This window comes from Tamandua tetradactyla, chromosome 6 (assembly GCF_023851605.1).
Source record: "Tamandua tetradactyla isolate mTamTet1 chromosome 6, mTamTet1.pri, whole genome shotgun sequence".
Lineage (NCBI taxonomy): Eukaryota > Metazoa > Chordata > Mammalia > Pilosa > Myrmecophagidae > Tamandua > Tamandua tetradactyla.
Genome location: NC_135332.1, coordinates 115,567,139 through 115,590,975, shown reverse-complemented (window position 1 = coordinate 115,590,975; position 23,837 = coordinate 115,567,139). Strand labels below are relative to the sequence as shown.

The window sequence follows — 23,837 nt, the reverse complement described above, 5'->3', positions numbered from 1 at the left end:
GAGCAGTCCCATCTCTACTCACCCGAAGACCCTACTCACAGTAGGCCCACACCTGCAAGAATAGATTAGCCTTCAGAATATGATCTTTTCTGGGGTATGTGACGCATCAAACCATCACAATCTTCTACATTCTCATTTGAGTGACTATATATTAGCTCAAATAGAAGAGCCATTATTCTGTAACAGAGTCCCCGTTATTAGAAATTTTGATGTTTTTAAATTTCCACTGTCAGAAACAATGCTCTGATGAATATGGGTGTAGATAACTCTTCAAGAACACTCATGAGGTCATTTCTCTAGGCCCAAATCTGAAAATGAGAATGTTCAAAATGTTCAAGGATGCTCACAGTTTTAAGTATGCTTATTTTGTTGTTTGTTATCAACTTGAGATGTAGAAATAGCCTACCAAATTTCATTCCTGTCAGTTCTATATGAGAGTCCTACTCCTGGAAATTTTACTAACCCCGGGTATGAGTTTTCTTTTTCTTTTTTCATATTTTTTTCTCTTTTATTTCTTTTCTCTTTTTCAAGTGTTCATCACATGAACATTTTTTACTCGTTTATTGGCCATGTAAATTAATCTTTGGGCAATTGTCTGTGATAACAGTTAGGTTTTTTCTGTTGGATTGTTCCTTCTTTTATCATTTTTTATAGCAAATGTGTTGTTACAACTAATAAAATATGCCAAAGAATATATCACCCTTTCAATCGTGACAAATGAGAGAAGTTGCATTTATAAACATGCTAAGGCAGGATTTATATCACCATTTAAAAAAGGAATGACCTAGTTTATTCCATTATGCTCATTTTCTTGATAATCATGCAGCACATAGAACTATTGGGATATGAGGGGATTTTTTAGTAGAGAGGAATAAGAGTTTCTTTTCCACGGCAGTTGTGCGTGTCTGATCGCATGCTCCATGTGTTTGGCAGATATTAACCCAAAGAATGTCTTTGTCAGGCTGCACACCCTCTCAAATCCTGGTTTTGGGGTAGGTGGAGCCTTTAAGGGCATATCCATCTCACAAATAGCATTTCTCTGGAAGCAGAGGGACACGTGCCTTTCAGTACCAATGGAAATGCCTGGGACATACGCTTGTGGAGCCCTGAGAAGGAAGAAGCTTAGAGTGAGGTTATTTTCTGGGCTTGGCAATATAGAACAGCAAGGAAGGGAATACTTGATAAGATTTTACCTGGAATTAATAAGCGAGATCCTCCAGAGAGTCTCACTCCCTGGCATGAGATACAATGTTTCCCAGTGAGTCTGGAAGTGAGGCTCCAGGCTCAGGAACCAAATTCCTCACTTGGTAAGGCAAAATGCTACCCAGGTCAGGAAGGCTTACGATTGCAGTACACCAGTACAGGGTGAATTGAACAATAATTTATTGAGCACCTGTGTGACTGACATTGGATGAAATCTGGATAAATTCCTTTATTCTTCTTAATACCAGATCACTAGTTTGTAATTAATCCACTAAAAGCATTAACTCTTTAATGCTCTCTAAGGAAATGCTTTGATGGACAGCTGTGTAGACAAATCTTTATGAACATACATTAATGTGTGTTAGAGAAGAACACAGGCTTTGGGGTTCAGGAGACTGAGAGCCCCTGACTCTGCTACCACCTGCCTAGTTGACCTTGTAATACTTAGGAGTAGTTGCATGGATTATGTGGGTAAGGGATATTGCTTTTCTAGAACATACAGTACTTAATGCTATGCAATAAATTATCAACTTTTTTCATTATTAAATGACAAGATTGATTTTGATTATTTTAATATGACAAAATTAACTATTCAGTTGAGCTAAAACAGTTGTAAGCAGCTCAGTTCTTTGATTCATCAAATGATTGTTTCAAGAGACCTCAGGACACACCCCACAAATGTGCTCCTAAAGCCCTCCACCCTGAGCCCGATGCAAGTCTCTCACCAAGCACAATCTTGGCACTAGCGAATACCAGGTGCTCAGTGTAATTAAGATTCTTTTGCATTTGTTTTCATTTAAATACTTAACATTATAACTATGTCACTTGTTCTGCTTTTCTCAAGTAATTTTATCTTTACTTTTACAATGTATTTTCTGGTTTTTTTGAGCCAGAAGAAAAGGAGTGAACAGTTTATGAGTTAAGTGGGAATGTATTTTTTTGGGTTTTTTTTTGTTTGTTTGTTCTAGCATTTGTAATTGGCTGCAATTGAGACTTCAGCCAATCCTATAAGGAACTCTGGAGCTGGGATGGACTTTCAGAGTTGTTCCAAACTGATGCAAGAGAGCTGGTTCATTGTATCCCTGCATGAACCAATCGTTGGTCACAGACTATTACTTGAAATGGTAATAACTTTGGGAGAGGCAGTTCTCCATGGCTGAAAGCAATTCTCAGTGAGGGCATTTTTTCAGACTTTACCAAGAGCTGGGAGGTGCGCTCACAGGCCCTCAGGAATGGATCTAGGTAAGGGACCACTGGGTCTGCTACACCTCAGAGTGAGAACTTCCCTAGTCACCCATTATAAAGTTGCAATGTACCTCCACCTTGCTTTTCTAAATTCCTGACAGAAATTAATTTTTGCAATTTGGAAAAAAGAAATTAGAATTTCCAGGAATTTTATGAGTTCCCAAAATCTTAAGTTATTTCGTATTTTCAACACTTGATGTGTTTTTAGAAAAATGAGTATGATTTCCACTTCTGACCAGGATGGAGTTACAAAAATCAGATTTACCCTCTCACCTAAAAATCCAAAGCATCGGATAAAATATATCAAATGATGTTTTTCAAAACACTGGATACCAGGAACAAAGGATCAACAGAGGAACCCCCTCAAATATTGACCAGAATACTGATAAGTGCATGTATGTGAGGAGATAATCTAAAAGAATAAGAGAAAATAGACCCCATCACTCAAAAAAGAGTAGGAATAGTGAGTGTTTCAAATAATCAGACTGGAAAATCTCCTAATACGTGAGACCTTGAGTAGAGGATGTAAAAGGCTTTGCCTCAGTAGTAGAGAAAAATTAGCTCTAGAGCAAATACTCCTCTGATCTTACCTAATGAATTTTAAATGTAAGAATTGAAAGAATCATACTGTTTCCAGGAAACTTAGTTGCCTCCTAGAACAAAGCTCAAGAATATTTATAGAAAGAAAAAAATGTCCAGCACCCAACAAGGTAAAATTCACAATGTGTGTTATCTAATAAAAAATTATCAGTCATGCAAAGAAGCAAGAAAACAAAGCCAATCAAGCTAAACCACACAAGAACTGACACATGTATTAGAATCAGCAGACGAGGATATCAAAACAGTTACTACAACTGTGTGAAGCATCTTCAGAAGTTAATTAAAGGCATGGAGGATATTTTAAAAGACATCATCTAACTCCTAGAGATGAAAACTACAATGTGTGAGATGAGAAATAGGTTGATTGGTAATAAGGACAAGTTAGACATTGCAGAAGAAAAGGTTAGTGAACTTGATGACCCACAAGAAAAATTAGTCAGGATGAAATACAGAGATAAGAAAAGAATTTTAAAAATGAACAGAGCATCAGTGAGCTGTGTATTATCATCAGAGTCTAATACATACGTAATTAGAATAGGGATCCCCACCTGTGAAAGAAAGAGGATGGATGCAGTATTGAACAGGTACAGAAGTCTACCTTTGATGAAGGCTTGGCAAAGACTCAGCCAACCCGGCAAAGAGCTCTGGGGTGAGTGTGCCAATCAGGACATCCCAGATCAGGTCCAAGTGACCTCACATCACTCAGTCCTCAGATAGTTTTCCCAGGAGAGGTGTTTTACCCCAGTTAAGCAGCTGAAGTAGAAAGTCACCAAGTTGACAACAGAAGGATCTGCTCAGAGCACTCACTGCAGCTGGACAAGTGCTTCCTTGAAGAGGTACCTGGTAGCACAGCGCTGTGTCCACCCCAGAGAGCATGGCTTCAGAGCCAGAGTGTGTGTTTACAAATCCCAACTCTGTGTTCTGGTTTCTCCCCTGGAGAAACCTACCTACCTCCCCTTCCCCCAACTACCATGACTAGAAAGAATAAGTGGCATCTGGTTTCTCCAGTGTATTATGGAGTTAATAATAATACCTACCTCCTGGGGATTAGAAAGGATTAAATGAGTTGATATGTATAAAGCACTTAGAATTCTGCCTGGCCAAAATTAAATGTTCTATAAATGTTTACTATTATTGCACATATTATCTCACTTAATATTTCTGTTGACCCTGCAAAGTAGATATTATTGTCTTTTTCTTGTAAATCAGGTCAAGTAACTTGCCTTCAATGACCCAAGTAATACATGGCAGGACCAGTATTCAAACTTTGGTCTCTTTGGGGTCAAAGATTACCCATATGTAATAACTTTTTGTTGTTATTTTGTTTGTTTCCCCCTGTTAAAGTTCCTCTGCTGCTAAAACAAATACCATATAATGGGTTGGCTTATACAATGACAATTTATTTGGCTCATAGTTTTGAGACTAGGAAAAGCCCAAAGTTGAGGCATCAGCAGGGCAATGCTTTCTCCTTGAAGATGATGGCATTCTGGGGCTGGTTGCCAGTGACCTCCATGTCCTTAACGTTTCTGTCACAAGGCAATGCACATGGTGGCATCTTTTTAGACTCTTCGATCTCTTCCAGGGTCCATTGACTTCCAGCTTCTGGCTGGTCTCTGTAGCTTCTCTCTCTCCTATGACTTTCACTCTGATTAAAAAGGACTCCAGTAATCCAGATTAAAATCCAATGTGATTCAGTTGGGCCACACTATAACTGAAGTCACATCTTGAAGAGACCTTACTTACAATGGGTCCATACCCACCAGAATGGGGACAAGACCAAGAAATGTCCAAACTGGGTACATAATTCAGTCCACAACACCCCCTGAATTACCTATGTAGAGGTAAGTCCTTTAAGTTTTTTTCTTCTCCAGGACATAGCACAATATCCAACACAGACTAGACATCCAATCAATGTTTGCTGACTGGAAGTATGAAAAGCTGATGGCTTCCTTTGTTCATAAAGACCTGGCCTGGTACTCATTTGCCTAATTATACTGTTCCTAATATGATTTTGTTCTAATCATTAAAGGGCTTTACATTCCACATTGATACCTTGCCCCCTACAAATAACCTCATAGGTGAAGTTAGTTAGGTAAAGTTCAAGCACATAATGTAAATTTCTCTTCTTTTTTGCCATAAATCCACATTTGTGTTTCTTTTTTACTTTTAATTAATAAATGTCATTGGAGAAGACCTATTATTTATTTTCTGACTGTACCTTGTTTATTTGTAATAATTAAAATGAGTAAGGGATTGAAGGAATTCAGTCAAGTAGTTACTAATTGCTCTACCTCCCCTTCCCCCAACTACCATGACTAGAAAGAATAAGTGGAAATATTGAGTATTTTAAATGCAATCTGGAGATGTAATAAACAGCACATATGCAATATTTTTGCAAGTTTATAGCAGTTAAGTGTTTGAATAAGTTAACATATTGGCATAACAATGGTGTTAGAAAGCAAAATTTGGTCTATGTCACTCATTGATGTCATGATACAGCTTCCATTTTATGCTCATCTGGGGTTAATGGGAATGTTTTGTGAATAATCAAGACCAGGATTTTTCTTCCTAGTTGGTTCTCTGATCAATCTTAACATTTAAGCAGCAATCAAATGTCTTGGAGAAAGAAAGCTCAAAGAAAAAAAAAGATCTGGTTAAGTGAAATACTATAGTTGACATGTGAGATTTCTGTCTGTCTCCCTCTCATGACAGCACCATGATTCTCCTTTGAAAATACCCATCCCCAGTCTGAGTCTATGTGGTTTGAGTAGAACCATGCCTAGAGAGGGACATGTTTCATAGACAAGGTTCAAATGAAGCACTGCACACTGCTGGACCCAGGAGGAATTGTTCACGGATGGATACATGAAGCAGTTGGAACCAACTGGATTGAATACCAGGGCTTCTCTTGGCTCTCTTATAAATAAAGACTCTCTCTTTTTGACAAGGTTGATTTGTAGGTAGGATGTGAGGTAGTCGTCACTGCAGCTATCCTATGCCATCGTAAGAAAGCTTTGACTACTAGGGAATATGGAGTCAATGTGGAAGGAAAGCATGAATCCAGAGAGAGAGATAGACCCAATGATACTGTTTAGCCATTATATCAAGCTGTACTTCAAATTTGCCATAATGTTTTTCAATTACATAAGCCAATCTATTTTTTTTTTACTGTAAGCCAGTGTGAGTTGAATTTTCTGTCCCATACAATTGAAAGAGTGCTAAAATAATAGCTCTTACCTTATAAAAGCATCAGGTTCCATTATGTTCTAAAGTATTTGAGCCTTAGACTTATATATAGCAAATGAAGCAAATACACTTTCCAAGTACTTAAGGTTATTTTCCACATAACCCAAAAGACCAAGTGAAAAATGACGTATTTAATCTATTGGGTTGACATATTTCAATTTAATTAATAAATTACCGAGTGTTTTAGTCTTAGCCATAATTTACACCCTCTTTTTTTGCTGTTACTATAATTAAGATACACCCAATTAGGCTGATAAATGTCAAATTATAATTAAAATCACAAAATAATTACAAATTAATTTTTTAACTGGTAACTATATAGAGAAAGGGGAGATCACTGTATTCTGATACTGCCACTCAACAATAAACTTAAGTATAAGCTTCCTACCAATCATAGCTGAAAAAAATTAGAAGGGATGTCATAATTTCCATTGTCCGAAAAAGGAAGCTTGTCAGTTATTCAAAAGAGACAAAGCTCTTACCAAAATATTTCCTTTTAAAGTTTTTGCTGAGAACCAAGAGTCATGGTTCTTTAGGATTTTTGTTAAAGAGGTCTCATTTTGTTTGCTTTGTTTCCATTTTTTTCCCTTCCATTTGTCATGCAACTTGGTAGCGACTTTAATAAAATGCTGTGATAACATTTTCATGGCTTTCCTAATGCCTAATGATTATGGGAAAGATACAAACCAGCTGGCGCAACCTTCAGCCAGCCCAAGGCTGAAGCCATGTATCTTATCAGGCAATTAAAACAATATGCTCGAGCAAGATCCCCTCCTCCAAAGGTCAAAGAGCTCATGTGCAAATTCGGGATGCTTCTGAAAGTCTTTTTAATAGACTTCTGGGTGGTAAAAGCTTGGCAAAATGACTTCTTCATGGTCTCTGGAAACACAAACCCAATATTTTTGCAGAGTCTGGGCAAAAGTGGTTGAATTTGACCCTATTACTTCAAAGCCTCTATAGCACTCTTAAAGATAAAGGAAAACATTGCTGCCTCCAAACAAATGCAATGCTGGCTCCAAGCAATCGTTGGAGGGTACTTAAACAGTCAGAAACCATTAATGTTATCACAAAGTTGGACCACTCTTTTTAGGAATCTTGAGGCTACAGTTCGGTTTCCTTTGCTTGCATCTACGTTTGTCTCCATTTCCTTTCCTTTCTCCAGTCTGCAAGTGCCCGGTTTTTAAAATAAGTGCTTCATCAAACAGTTTATGAGACTCAATTAGTCCCTTTCTCATTCTTTCAGAAACCTGTATCCTCTGTGAGATTCCAACTTAATCAGTTTTTCCCTAAACTTTTTAAGACCTTTTCTACTTAATAGCTCATTCATAATTTATATAAACCCTCAAGGCCTGAATCATTTGGGATATTTATTAATAATTTTATCAGAGAATTCTCTTGAGATTAAGCATCTCAATTTCAATGACCTCCTCAAAGAAGATAATGCAGGTAGCAAAAACAAAATACAATAAAATAATTGAAATGACACACAATTATATTTTCTCAAAACAAAGCTAAGTTTTTCTTAGAAATTCCAGTGTAATTGCATGTAATATTGCCCTCTACAGTGCCCTTTTAGTCTCATAAAAGCACATTTCACCCCACAATATTGTATTATACTCTAATGGAAAGATTGTCCCTCAAACCACAGAATTCTACTACTGAGACTGGTTTGTGGTACAGTTTCAGTATATAATCTACCATGTAGCAATGATTTCTAAAAATAAATAAAACAAATTATAAAATGAAAATAAAATTTAAAAATAAAAATGACAAACTATAACAGAAGAATAAGATACATTTCTACAGATGAAAGAAACCATTGTACAAGAAATGTGAATAGCAGATATTAACTTTTTCTAGTTTTATACACTGGGATATGCATTTGTTGTAAAATGAATGGCAAATATAAGACTTCTATTAATCAGTAGTATTCTGAATCTGCCCATTATGTCAAAGACCATAGTTTCGAGGTGGCCATAATAATCTTTGTGATAGTCATGTATCAGCTCAACACCAAGACATTGCAAATCTCTACATAGCAGGAATTTAAGAACATCTTGGGTTGGATGGAAGGACTAGAGAAATAGCCCAGGAAACACATTACCTTTTCTTGGATTAACGTCTCTTTGGGTATCTTGGAAAGGAGATGGTGAGTTCTAAATGCCACCTGCTCCTGCCAGTCTACTTCGACTCTATATATGACTCTGCTAAAAATCTAAGTACCCAAAATAAACAAACTCAAAAATATTTGTGGGAATAAACACTAAGATCACAGAACTTTAATGTTTTTAATTTGTAACCTGAATGCCCATATTGAGTATATAGAGAGAATTTTACCCATACTTAACTAGCACACTTTGATTTGCCAATTCTTCAAACCCTCACCACAAATTAACGTACATCATATGATTTAATAGTTACAATACACTGTCTGGTGCCATTACCAAACAGCTCAAGTCTTTATTCAATGAACAACAATACGTCATTTATCAGTGATTCTCCATGTTTGATCAACTGCCATAAGCAGTTCTTATCAGCTAATAAAGTCAAAATAAATGCTTTTGCCAGTTGTGACATGTAAAGAAGCTATCATTCCATAGATACGTTATTTTAAACCTTTATCTAAGGGCTATATACTAAGGGTTCTAAACATTGTTAGCATGATCTAAAATTAGCTCTTAAATCGGTTGCCACACAAAGCTGCCACTGCAACGAGGCTACCTATACGCCAGTTCCAGGAAGGCTGTTTTGTTATCAGTGCACCATCAGTGTGCTTGTGACTTGATCACGCTCTTTCATTGCTGCTATTCTTGCTTTTTAGTTATATGGGCCATTGAATCTGGTATCTTCATTTTCTGTTCAGTTTATTGAAACTTTGTAATATCGATGTAAGATACATGCTTATTTGTTTCATTTTACAGATGAGGGATCCAACAATTTGGCTGTATTTGAACAAATGATCAGTGACTTTGAAACCTATTTGTCAGGGATATAGAGATGAGTATGATATCAATCCAAAGAGCTCACATAAAATTGGGGAGAGTGACAAATAAGTAAAAATTCACCTTACAGCAGGACAAATGCTCAGGTGAATGTATGTAAAAGGTACCTCAAACAAAGAGATTGTATCTTTAGGGGCATGTTTTATTTCTCCTACTAAATTCTTGAAGCTTACATTTATATATTTTTCTGACACACTGCCTTGTGAATACTGGGAATTTAGTAAAAACTTGTTCAACAATTTAACTTAATTAATATTTCCAGTCCAAAATGTTAACTAGACCAAACCCAAGGAGTATCTAAAATTTTGCACATTTGAATATCACAAATCATTTATAACACATACTTCAGGGATCTATCCTACAGGTAATGCTCTTAGAATCTAAATGGAGACTGTAAAAAGTTGTTTATTCCAGCATTATTTGTAATAGCCAACATGTATTCTAAATGTTCATCAAAACTTTGCAGTACAATTGAAATATCTACAGCCCAAAAAAGAATGAGAAAGCACTTACGTGTTGATACAAAATGTTTCTGAAGACACACACACACACACACACACACACACACACACACACACATGGTTTCAGCTGAAATATCTTCAGAAGTACAAAAGCTGTCTGGGGAAGGATTGAGAACTGGGTAAAAGAGGCTTTTCACTGTTAATAGAAATTAGTTAAATTAGAATCAGCTGCATTTAACAGAAACCGAATGAGGGCTTAAACAGGTGATATAAATTAGATAACTTTCTCTCACACATGAAAGAAGCCCAGGGCTGAAGCGACAGCCCCATAAAGTCAGAGGCACCCAGGCTCTTTGGACTCCCCACTCCACCCTCTCAGAGTGTGACCTGTGCCCCGTGGTTTGAGACGGTGATTAGAGCCCTGCCATCAGGTGCCCTTCCAGGGGGCAAGATGCAGCAGAGGAGGAGAAGACCCTCCCTTTCTGGGGACTCCCACTTATACATCACCAGCTGGACCTTAGGGGCGTGGCCACTCTTTTCTCAAGAGATGGTTCGGGTGGGAAATGGGAATTTGGGCTGTTAGGAAGAAAGAAAGGAAGACTGTATATTGGGAGGTCGGGATCAGTCTTTTTTGTTCTTTTCAATTTTGAACCATGTGAATAAATTACCTATTTAAAAACTAAATAGAAATCAAATTTAATATGTTAAAAAAAACTCCACATGCAAAGTTATACAACTTCAGGCCCTGCAGCCTCCTCTGAGGGCTCACCTCCAGCCCCATGCCCTAGGTCTGCCCAGTGACTGCCCTTTCCTCGCGTCCCAGCCTATCCCAAAAGGATCCTGGGCTGCCACAGGGTCTCTCAACCTCTCTTTAAGCCAACGCTCCCTTGTGGACACCTCATGGCATAGGACCTAGGGAGCCCTGACCAGGTGCCTGCACACTTTCTATAAAGGTCCATCTTCTGCACATGATCTCTCCAAGGTCACTTGCAGAATCAAATGACCATCACTCCACCAGGTGAGTTCAGAACCATTGCTCTTAGAGCATCGTTTTTAAATACTGTCCCAATTTTGTTGATGAAAGCAAAATGTTTTTCTGCATAACTAGCTATAGAGTGCCATCATGACCTGGTTTAAAGTAGCTTTGTGTATTTCTATTCTAGGAAAATAAAGGTTTTAATTTCAAGCTCTATTTAATATGCTTTGGGGCCAAGAAGTAGTTAAGAGAAGGTACAGTTTAAGCCTGGCATCCCAATTACTAGAGAAGAATAACAAATCATTTGAACATGTATTTATTAATATCTTCAACTATCCAAAATAGAAGTCCACTTAATATCCTTTATATATAAACAACATTTTTCATTTAAGAGTTTATAAATAATTTTATAACTGAAATCAACCAAGCACCTTTGTCAGGAGCTGCAGCCGTTAAAACAAGAGTGAATTAATTTTAGAAATTCCTAGTCAGCACCTTTTACTTCATGCCCTGACAATGTCAATGGTGAATCATAAATATTAATGGCCAACTACTTTATCCAATAACAATGATGATGACCAGGGGACTGTTTTATTGAACACAACTATCCACCTGCAGACATTAGACCTGGCATTCATCATCCGTGTATCTCTGCCGTTCACAAAGCTAGGCTTGTTTAGCAGAGTTTGTGCTGTGAGAACTGGTAGTATCATTTACTACTGTGATTAGCCTATCCTGTTAGAAATCTACAAGCAATTTGTAGTTTATTTAGACCTGGACAGATGAGTTCTGTTGGAAAAAATTCCTTAATATCTGCTGCTCAGTTTGCTGTATAAGAAGAGGGTCTGCCACTGCCTTCCCCAGGAGGGGGCAATATTGGAGTGAAACTTGATTGTGAGATCCCTGCCTATCGAAGTAGGTTATTTGGCCTCAGAAGCAGAAAACTGACTGCCCCTTCCTCACCTCGGGCATTGCTGCAATAGGTGCACCTGGGCGCAGGCACACCTGGGCCACAGCCCACTCTCTCCTGCGCCCTCTTGCTCAGCCCATTCTGCCTGCTGGCCTGGCCCGTGCAGCAGCTGCAGCTTTGGGGAAGTGTGTAGAGCCTGATTTGCAGACCTAGTTCCCCACCAAAGGCTCCCAAGATGCAGCAGTAGCTCCCCCTTTCTACAAACGAACCATTGCCCAAGAATCTTGAATAAAACTTATGTGCAGTGGTTGATAGCTATGGGAAAATGTGCGGGGGACCCCCAAACCTTTCTACCTCACCCCCAGTTTTACCCATTGTAGTGGCTGGCACTGAAACCTGGGGAGTCATCTTTGCTACTCCTCTTTTCCTCAGGCCCACCATGCTAGCTCATCCACAAGTCCGGAGCCTTCTCCATCCAAAATACATCTTAAATACGCCCACTTTTCTCCAGTGCATGCCACTGGCATCCCTCACCACATAACAACAGGAGCATCTTAACTGGTCCTCTCACTCCACACCCGTCTTCACAGAGCAGCCAGGGTCGCCTTGAAACATGTCAGTCGGATCACGGTAGACCCTTGCTTAAAAGACTCCGCGTGTTTCCAAGTGAGTAAGGAATAGAGTAAAATCCAGACTCCTTCCTAGACCCTAAAGCCTTCCAAAGTCCAGTCACTGGTTACCTTTCTAACCTCATCTCATCAGGTTTTCCCTCTCAATAGCCAGGGGCCAGGCCTTGGGGTCTCCCGTCCATTCCCACAAGCTTGCAGGCTCAGTCCTGCCCAGAGACTTTGTGCCTGCAGGTCCCTCCTCACCTCTTCACAGAGCTGGAATCTCCTCATCCTGGGGGACACGGTTTATACTCACTGCCCAGAGAGGCCTCATTAGGCTTTCTTGTCTTTACTCCTTTCAGTTACATGTAGTTTATGTTTTCAACAAACCCTGGTTATTTTCTTCGTAATGCTAAATACAATCTATGATCACCGCTTTTTGCTTTGCTTTCATGGTCTGATCCTAAAGGAAAGCAAGTTCTTTTTTTGCTCACTTCATTACCCCTGGAGTGCAGCACTTTTCATGGCACATGGTGGTTCCCGGACAAATATTTGACATTTGAATAACTAAACAAATGAGCAGGGCTGCTGTTGAACTATTTGTGCAGCAAAGCATTTTGAGGCCCTGGAATCAATGTTATCCCCTTAGCAACACGATTAAAAACTTTTGTTTAGCACTGGAGCGTTTAACAGAGCATGAAGGAAGGCCCAAGGAAAGCAGTAGCATGTGCCAGAGTAAATGAAAGTCACTGACAAGAACATAACTACCTTGTGGCTCAATATTTTAAAAATTAGTAGGCATACATCTTTTGTAGATGAAACTTGATTGTTTAAAAATATTTTGTATTGAGAAATATAACATACAAAAAAGCAATAAACTTCCAAGCCCATTGTAACAAGTAGTTATAGAACAGATTTCAGAGTTTGATATGGGTTACAGTTCCACAATTTTAAGTTTTTCCTTCTAGCTGCTCCAAGATACTAGAGACTAGAAGAAATACCAATAAAATGATTCAGCAGCCACACTCCTTTCTAAAGTCTTATCTTCTCTGTAATAACTCCTCCTTCTCTTTTGGTCCTTACCCCAATTTTTAGGGGCATTTGGGCTATGCCCATTCTAACTTTTTCATGTTGGAAAGGGCTGCCAATAATATGGGATGGGGGATGGAACTAGCTGATGTTCTGGAGATGCTGGCCCCTCGGGGTTTCAGGATTTATCTGGCCTAGGAACCCATCTGAAGGTTTTAGGTCTCTGGAAAGTAATCGTAGTGTATGGAACCTTTGTAGAATCTCAGATAGAGCCCAGGTATTCTGTAGGGTTGACATGAATGGTGTCCGTTGAGGTTTGGAAAACGACGGTAATTAGCACTATCTAGCTGAAGCTTGCATAAGGGTAGCCTCCAGAACAGCCTCCCGGCTCCATTTGAACTCTCTCAGCCACTGATACCTTATTTGTTACCCTCCTTTTCCCCCTTTTGGTCAGGACGGCATTGTTGGTCCCACGGTGCCAGGGCCAGGCTCGTCCCTGGATATCATGTCCCACGTAGGGGTTTGGAGGCATCTTTACAGTCCTGAGTACAGACCACAGTTGGCATCACAGGCATTATATCAGGCTCACTGCTGCCCAGGGCCCTTGCACTTGCTGTTGACTCTGCCTGAAATGCTCTTCTCCAGACACCCACATTGCCTCCTCTTTTGCCTCCATCAGATAATGGTCAGGGGTTTCTCAGTCAGCCCATCCCTGGCCATTCCATTAAAATTGCAGTCCCACCCCCACCCCCGCCCCACTAAACACGCACACACACATGTACGTGTGCTTTCTCTCTGCTCCCCTTCCATGCCTCATTTTTCCTGATGGCTACACATTTTATTTTTTGTTTATTGTCAGCCTCATCTCAAGACGTTTTGTTTGTTTTCTTCACTACTATCTCCCCAGCCCTAAGGTGGTGTCTCCCATGCTGTAGGTGTTCAGTGAATATAGATACATTAACAGGGAGTGCTGTATTGGAGGAATGAGGAATTACTTTTCGTTTCCTCAAAGTCTTCAGTTCTATTTATACGTTGACTTCAAATATTACGTGTCAATGTCAACAAAGAGTTGTGTGCAATCTAGCCAGTTAAAATTGGCGGTTCTCCCAGGCTTGGGCGGGCAGCAGCTCAGGCTGTGCACTGCCGGACTCCGCTGCTCCGGCTCACGGAGACTCCGCCCCCGGAGTCCCGCCGCGCAGGAAACCTGCAGCCGCTGGTAGAGTCCCTGGGAGGGGTGAATTTCATGTAGTTATTTGAAGGTGAGGGTGGGATTTGAAGGGATGGAAGAAAGTGAAAAGCAAAAAGGAATGAGAGAAAGATGGTGGGAAAACAGGAGAGCACAAGGGAAAGAAAAGGGAGTATGTAGGAGAAGGAAGAGAAGAAAGGCAGGAAAAGGAAAAAGAAAGAGAGATCTAGAAAGGGGGATGGAAAAACTAAGATCCTCCCTAGCGCTCCCAGTGGGCTCCTCAAGGACCTTCCATTGACTCCCCACTGCAATGTACATATGAAACTTGAAAGTCAACCAGGCGCTTAGACCACTCACAGTTTCAGGTCCACTGAGAGCTAATGTATATACATAAACATAAACTGTACCCTTTCATTCAAAAAGAGAATGCTTCCTTCCTACACTTGAATTCTCATTCATTCACAGAAGGCCTGCTCTCCACGTGTTAGGTTGACCAAGCCTGTAGCTTAATGAGCTTTAAATTCAGGCAGGGAGAGAGTAGAAGCAGGAAGACTGGCTAAGAGACTGTTGGTGTGATAGAGGTGGGCGTGGGACGGTGACTGAACCCTGGACGAGTGCAGTAGCTGTGACATGGGTATGGGATATAAAGCCAAGAGATAGGGGTGGAGAAATAGCAAGATTTTTAAATGCCTGAATGCAGTGAGGGAAGGAATAAAAAAGCCTTGGGACCCGGACAATGCTGGTTCTATTGTCACAGAAAATATTCTCCTTAAATATGAGAAGCTATGTGGGAGCAATTGGATGAAGATGGAAAATTAGTTTTTAAATATGTTTAGAGGAAATTAATCCTTTGGGATTTGAAGTGAGTCCTAGAGAATGGGAAGATTTAGCATGACAACATAATATAAAGATTACTCCATAATTAATTCCTTTTCACTTTTACCCTTAATTATGTGAGGATAACTCAATTATATGAGGAAAAAAACTTTAATTTATACAGCACCAATTTCCTCTTCCCCTTTCCTAATGAGGTTTATACAGGCAAAATAGCAAACTACAAAAATTTGAACATAATTAGGAAAGGAAATTTTTAAACTAACTTCACCAGTTTCCAGAGTTGTCTAAAAAAGGGAAAGAAAGCTGCACATATTTTCTTTGACTCATAGCCCCAAAAGTGCACTTCAAGCGTCACAAGAAATCAAAGTAGGGGAAAATCTGGCAAAAGCAAAAATAAGTGAGGAATTGGCAAAAATTTCAGTAGAGATACAGCCTAGTTAGAAGTAAAATACTAAGGAAGGAAAGTCTTATATGAACTATAATAGTAATCAAAATTTTAAACCTCATTTATTCAGAAGAAACATCGAGATTTAAGACTTGATTGACGTGCACATAGAAAACTCCATGTTCTTATCACACTCTACTACTCAATTTTAAATCAGCTTTACCATTTTATAATCATGTGACACTGGGTAAAGATAGTATCAGCTTCAAAAGGTGGTTGTCAAAATTAAGTGAGATACTGGAGGTTGCTCCTATACAAGCTTCAGGTGGACCTTGCTACCTACCATAACCTGCCAACGCCCAACCAGGACCATTCCAGCCAATCCTAAAGAACACCTAGGGCAATTTATAAGATTCCACAAAAGTTCCAGATACTAAAGTAACTTTCCAGAAACCTACAACCTCCAGATGGGTCCCTGGTCCAGATAAGTCCTGAAACCTAGTCCAGCCTCTCCAGAACATCAGATAGTTCCATCTCCCTACCTCATATTAGTGACAGACCCTTCCAATATGAAAAATTCAGAATTGCCGTAGCCCAAACATCCCTAAAGAGGGGATGGAAACATCAAAGGTGATGGTGGAGTTATACACAGAAGATAGGTTTTAACAAATGAGTATGAATGCTGAATCATTAAATTGATATGTCTTTTAGTCTCCGATATTTTAAAGCAGCTAGAAGTAAAACCTAAAATTGTGAAATTATAACCCATTTCAAACTCTAAAATATGTTCTACAACTAATTGTGGTGCTGTGCTTTGAAATTTATAGCTTATATATATATGTGTGTGTGTTATTTTTCACAAAAAAAGAAGGAAAGAAAGTCGATTGTGCAGATAAAAAAGTATTTAAGCCCTCTAGCCTCCTATATTCTGGGGCAGCTAGAAGGAAAAATGTGAGAGGATTGTATGGTAGCCCATGACAAACTCTGGGATCTGTCCTATAACTACTTGTTGAAGAGTGCTTTGAAAATATTGCTTTTTTATTTCTTTGCTTTGCATATGTTATACTATACAAAAAAATTTTTTTTAATTGAGCACACACACACACACAAAACCTGAGCATCTGTGTTGTATTCTGGATGGGGGTCCTGGACCAGAAGAAGGACGTTAGTGGACAAACTGGTGACATCCAAGTGGACTGTGTTGTTTCATTAATGTATTGCACCAATGTCAATTTCTTAGTTTTGACAAAAGTACCGTGGTTGTATAAGGTGTTAACATTAGGGGAAGCCAAGTGAAGCAAACTTTATCTTTGCAATCTCTCAATAATGCTGAAATTCTTCCAAAACAAAAAGGTTATTTAAAAAAAGTGAGAGAATCCCATGAAAGGCTGAGCACAGTGCCCCATGTAGAAATGTGCTCCTGTAACCCATTGCCGTTCCAATTCTCTGCTATTCAAAAATGAGATCTCGTCTTTGCTGAAAGACTAAACACTGACTTTCCCTTGGTTTTGCCCATTGTTCATTGAGGTCCTGGACAAATATCCTTCCAGCTCTATAGCAGTGGCCAGCTCCCAGTCCAATCCTCACTGGTTCACAGGCAACTTATCAAGGATAGTCATGCTCCCAGGGGTCAGAATCCCTTACTCCTCCACCAACTAATTTTCTGAAGCACCAAACCAAATATTCGAAATATTTCAATCCATACCATATACAGGACTATCTTTCTCTTTCTGCCTTTGCCTTCAGCACTTTACATGTGCCAGAAGACAATAAACCCTCTGTCTTCCTTTCTTTCACTCCTCCCACTCACACCCCCAACTCTTATTATTTTCTAGGCACTGTAGTCTTCCAATAGATATGGAAGTAATGGGGGCTAGTGTGACCAGGATAATACTGGTAGTGGTTAGCCATGTTCAAACTATTTTATGTGTGAAACTCTCATGTAATCCTTGCACCATCTCTATGAGGTAGGTTCTGTTATCTATAAAATGAAACAGGCTCAATTAAGCTCGTTGTGGCAGTAGGTAAGTAGCAAAACTAGTACTTGAATCCAAGTAGTCCAGTGCTAAAGGCCACTCTAATCTATTGCACTAGTCTACCTCTCTAGAGAAAGTATTCTAGCATCTGGGTAGCAGAGCAAGGACAGCCTGTTATACTGTGTCACCCTGGAGTACAGATTACAGATTCCATTCAGACTCCTCAAGCAAACAAGGACTCCCTCTTTTCTTCAAGGGAAGTAAAGCACAGGTAGTTTACTAATTACTTTTTTTAGTATATGCTTTAGTTTGCTGGCTGCTGGAATGCAATATGCCAGAAACAGAAAGGCTTTTAAAAGGGGAATTTAATAAGTTGCTAGTTTATAGTTCTAAGGCCGAGATAATGTCCCAATTAAAACAAGTCTATAGAAATGTCCAATCAAAGGCATCCAGGGAAAGAGACCCTGGTTCAAGAAGGCCGATGAACTTCAGGGTTTCTCTCTCAAGTGAGAAGGCACATGGTGAACACGGTCAGGGTTTCTCTTTCATCTAGAAAGGCACGTGGTGAACACAGTCATGTTTCTCTCTCTCATCTGGAAAGGCACATGGCAAACACAGCATCATCTGCTAGATTTCTCTCCTGGTTTCCTGTTTCGTGAAGCTCCCCAGGAGGTGTTTTCCTTCTTCATCTCCAAAGGTCACTGGTTGGTAGACTCTGCTTCTCGTGGCTATGTCGTTCTGCTCTCTCTGAATCTCTCATTCTCCAAAATGTTTCCTCTTTTATAGGACTTCAGAAACTAATCAAGACCCACCCAAATTGGTGGAGACATGCCTCTACCTAATCTAGCTTTACAACCACTCTTGATTAAATCACATCTCCAGGGAGATGGTCTAATTACAGTTTCAAACATATAATACTGAATAGGTATTAGAAGAAACGGCTGCCTTTACAAAATGGGATTAGGATTAAAACATGGCTTTTCTAGGGTACACACGTAATTTCAAACCAGCACAGTATAATCCTCTCTTGCCATACTATCAGAGGAAATTCCTCGTAGACATCTTCTCTTGTTTGGATAGAATCCTGGGGCTTTCTTTAGAATATTGGAGAAAGGACCTTTTCTTTGGTCCTTGGTAGCCACCATTTTCAATTTGCTTCCTCTGCTCCACATGTCCTCTGGCTCACTAGTTATGCTCCCACCCTACCATCAAGGTGCTGGCCACAGATAAAGGCCCAATAGCCAGAACCAGGGTCAACAGGTATAGCTGTACAGGTTGGATACCGCATAACCCAAGGGGGCGCCATATGCATTATCAACTTCATAGAGCTATCTATTTATTACAGCAATCAGCAGATGGCATTCAAGTGTCTTGTTTTAACAAAATGAGTTGATCGTCACAATTTTCTGACAGAAGCAGTGTTTTGAGGCAGAAGCTACTCTTCCGCAACTTTTGAGGAAGGCATCAGTGGGTTGCTTGTGGCCCCAGCCAATGTTGACAGTGTTGTCCTACTCAGGCAGGCTTCATCTGAGCTCCAACTATCTCCCACAGCCCTGGTCCATTCCCACCCATCCCGCTTCATGAAGCAAGTTAATTCTCTCTGTAAAGCCTCCAACGAAACATTATTGAGGAGAGGAGGTTGTCTTCACAGAAGCTGTACTTCCACCTGGCCTGAAAATACAACAAAACCATTAACCAGTCTACCCCACCCCCACCCCCACCCTGGTCCCAATCTGGCTGTTTTTCCTTGGGGAGGAAGGACTGGGGAGGGGATATTGGTCCCAGGTATGTATAGAACAAGGGAAATGAAGGACTTCCCTTAATCCTCCATCCCCCAAATAATCCCTGTTGGATTAATACTTCCAATCATCTTCTTGCTGATCTTTCAAAGAAGCTGGTTCTGAAGATTACTTTTGATTGACTGAAGGGTAAAATAGATGAGGATGCAAATGGGGTTGCTCTCTCAACATTTGTGGGTTTTTTTGTATGCTCTATGGCGGGCATCACATTTCATTCTTTTTCCATGTGAGTGTCCCATTACTGCAGCACCATTTGTAGAATTTTCGTTTGTTTGTTTTGAGGGGGAAGTGCAGGAATCGAACCCAGGTCTCCTACATGGCAGATGAGAATTCTACCACTGAACTACCCTTGCACCCCAGATCTCTCAACATTTTTGAATGGGCTTGCAAAGACTCAGAGAAATACTCCAGAAATTACCTGGAGAGAAGCCATAGGAAAGGAGATTCAGCAGACTGGTTAGAAAGAGATTTGAACTGATGCAAAGAGGCTGGAATTTCGGGAAAGGGGAAAATGTCTAAGTTGGGTTTTTAGAAAGTTTTGCTGTGTTCTGTGTCATGCAACCCTTTCCTCAATTGCCTTAAAAGAACTTCAGAAGAAAAAAAATACATTACTTTGAAAGACAGTAGGAGGTTGGCATTGTGTTTCTTAAGAATGTGACACTGTGCTTTCTCCTCTTACAGGAAGAGAAAGAAGACCCAGAAATATTTAGGCTATGTTAGTTTGTGGTGTGATGTTCTTTTCCTGTGTCTTTCTTGGTTAAACGTGCCCAGATGTTGTTAAAACACAAGTTTCTGGAGGCATTGGTAACTGACAACAAAGAAAAGCTGCTTTTAAGTAATTTATTCTATAGCCTCCTCTTAGAGACTCCTCTATTTGGACATTAAATGTGTGGTGAAGTCCTAAGGAAAACTGTAAATTGTCTATCACTGCTTGGAGAAATGTAACAGATATATCAGTGAAAACAAAAAGTGGCCATGTCAGGGACTACAAGCCTGAAACCATGTAAAACTGGAAGACATGACTTTTTTCAATGTGGGAATAATGCATTTTTTAAACTTTTTTTATTGTATAATACAACATATATACAAAGCAAAGAAAGAAAAAAGCAGTAGTTTTCAAAGCACTCTTCAGCAAGTAGTTACAGGACAGATCCCAGAGTTTGTCATGGGGTACTATACCATCCTCTCAGATTTTTCCGTTTAGCTGCTCCAGAATATAGGAGGCTAGAAGAAATAAACACATTTTATCGGCTTTTTTTTTTCTGGAATAATGCATTTTTTCTTCAAAATTGTGTAGTGAAAAATTGTGGATTCAAATTAAAGATGTAACAGCAAACCAAGTAAAAGTGAGTTTGAAAAATTTCAAAACAATGACTGTATCGGAGAATAGGAAACAGAAGAAAATTACTGTGAATTGAGACCAATTTGGTTTCAACTGAAAGTGATTTTTATTAAATTATCTGTGATTCTCTTAGAGTTAACAGACATGCAGTAACCAGGCTTGTTTCATTTCACTTAGCAGCAATGCTTTCTCAAAGGTGCTTTTTATTAATTAGTAGTAATGCGGAGTGGTTCTGGTTGGCATTCTGTCAAAGGCAATGAGTTCTAACAAATGTTGCTTGTTGATGAGGTTTAATGAGACATTGCCCTTGGTGTTATTTATTTGGAATTTGCAGTGATGAGCAAGATGTATTCAGTTTCTGAAGAGTTACCCCAAATTTAACTACAAGTTCAAATGCTTGTGTCATCTAAAATGCATGTATTTAGAAGATAAAGGAAGGGTAGGGGCAGACAATGACTTTAGGGTTAGAGGCAACATTTAAGTTCATTTAAATCAATGACTCCTGTTTATTTTCCTTAGGGACTCTGGGCTCCATCAGATTTCATCGTATCACACACCTGCATCTTCTGGGTTTGGTTACTTTGCACCCGGTGACTACCTGCGGTAAACAGAACTCAAAGTGATAACACAGAGACGAGGATGATGGGGAGAATCTGTGATAGAGAATCTGTACCTTATTTCTTAAAATTTAATTTGAATAATATAAAATGTCATTATCTTAATTTGGGGTAGCTGTTTGAAATTTTATATTAGCTTTATAACGGAAAATAATGCATTTGAGAGGATGCTTCTGGAGGACTCTTTTTTGCATGAGATTGCTGCTAGTTTAATGTAAAAAATAAACAAATGCCATCCCATACTTAGCTCATCTTAATAGGTGGCTGAAGCCTGCTATCTCATTGCTCTACCTTTTTAAAAAAGACTTGTTCCTTTTATTCCTTGGGGTTACATTTTTTAGGATGATTTTAAATCACTGTTCAGATGAATGTTGTATCTCTTCACGTCCGTGCAGTCATGCAATGGAAGAGGCTTCTGTGGGTTCTTGAACATTATTGATGGAATGCATCCCTCGGGAAGAGGGAGCTAACAAGTAAGTCTCAGATGTTGTTAATTACACATAGAACACCCGAACACTGTGGTCTTAGAAACTATGCAATGGGAATTTGAAGAACTGATTTTTGTTTTTCACAGACAGTGTTAAATCCAGGTGGGGACACATCCCCATTAACAGTTATATTCTCTAAGACTAAAAACGTGAAGAGATGGAGGAAAGCTACCCTCTCAGAACCTTGCAGGATGCACGGTTCACAGTTGGAAATGGATATTGCCGAATTGATTTGAAATGTAATTATATAAGATCATCACATACATCAGATTGTAGAATCAATCTGTCTTAGTACTGGAAAAAGTAATAGCAGCCCTTCCTTTCATCAGTGGGAAAATAGGGCACTGAGCAGGATCAAAGCCACTAAATCTGCATCTAAAAGTCTTCCAGTGCTGTTCCTCACTTACCTTTTCAACTTTAATAGAGTCATCAACTCTCAGGGTGGGGACAGGTCTGAGGTTAGAGACGGTCTGTGATGCATGCAACTGCTTTAAAATATGTTCTTCAAATAAATTCCAAGACTCTCAGGGATGTGTTGAGGTGGAAACTATTTCACTTCTGAAGCAGCCCACTTGATTTCTGAGGAGCTCTATTTTTCTTTATATTGAGTTATCTCCTTTCCAACAACTTCTACCACAGTCCTTGTTTTGCTATCTGATGTTAAAAAGAACGTAATACTTCTCTTCCACATATTGCATATTTGAATTTGCATTCAAATATGCAAAAAACTTTATTTCAGTTCCATTGAGCAAGCATTTATTGAGTTCCTAATGTGTGCCAGGCATTGCTAGGTGCTGAAATCTTAGAAACGGAAGGCTAAGTATTCACAATTCCTTCCCAAAAGTCCATACAAGAATGTATTTTGAATTTCTAATTTCCATCAAAATCCAGTGACGACAACTACCAGGTCTACTGAGTATGATCGCACTTGTGTGGGTATAAGGAGACCATTCAATATCAGCCTAACCAGCCTCTGCTAAACAGCTTCATTGCTGCCACATTTTGCTGGTCCTCCAGCAATTAGGAAAATTCATTAGTAAGAACTTATTCAATTCACCCTGCATCTTTCAAAGTTCCTAAACTGAGGGCTGACTTAATTCTTGTATAAGAAGGATATATGTTCATTACAAAAAGCAAATCAAACAGTACAATACAAATGACAGTGATTTCTGGACACGTAATTTTGGATATACTTTACTGTATATATCTATTGTATGCATACTGTTATAATGTAACACAAGTCCAGATATATTTTGTATTACCTTATCTTGTTATGAAAATATCATATACACATGAAAGGGTGAAAGAATAGTGGGTGGGAAGAAGTTGATATAAATAATTGCATAAAATGAGATACTACTCTGCACACAATTTTAATAAGATGTTCTTATTTAGCAGAAGAAATAAAAATTAAAATAAACTTGAAAAATTACTGCACTTAAGTTAAATGTTTTTTACTACTACAAGATGTGGTCCTAAACATTTATAGTAAAGTTAAGAAAGATATTATAGAAATACATGAAGAAATTTTGGTCATTCTGTATATATTTCATTTTCAAATTATTATTTTGTTACCTACGAATCATCAGATGTCAAAATGTGTTCTCTGACAGTCTCTCTAACTCTTCCTCCTTTATTTCCTGATTTTGTTTGCTATGTTCTCATTAGAATTATTTTTATTTCAAAGAATAGAACTTTCCTATTTTATCCTGTAAGTGTAATTTCAAGTTACTTGATCTTCGTTTAAATGGATTCAATATCCACCACTAATAATTTCCTACCAGCTTCTTTACTGCTGTTTTTAATTTTATTTCACATTTTGATTGGCCAGATTTTGTTGTTGAACAGGTTTTTCAAGAAAGACTTGTAGGTGGTAATATCTCAGAACTCTTGCATACTTGAAGATGTCTCTTTCCTCTACGTTGGA

At 39.0% G+C, this 23,837-nt stretch overlaps 1 long non-coding RNA gene across 2 annotated transcripts in view; it reads right to left on the bottom strand.

Moving 5' to 3' along the window:
• LOC143686302 (uncharacterized) overlaps positions 1–23,837 on the bottom strand; it is an 83,626-nt gene that overhangs the window by 17,951 nt on the left and 41,838 nt on the right. Inside the window, exon 4 of one of the 2 annotated variants that reach the window (XR_013177014.1) lies at positions 19,029–19,335. The exons of the other annotated variant lie outside the window; for it this stretch is intronic. This is a non-coding gene — a long non-coding RNA (uncharacterized LOC143686302). Of the gene's footprint in view, positions 1–19,028; positions 19,336–23,837 lie in introns of those variants that run through there. 2 annotated transcript variants of the gene reach the window in all.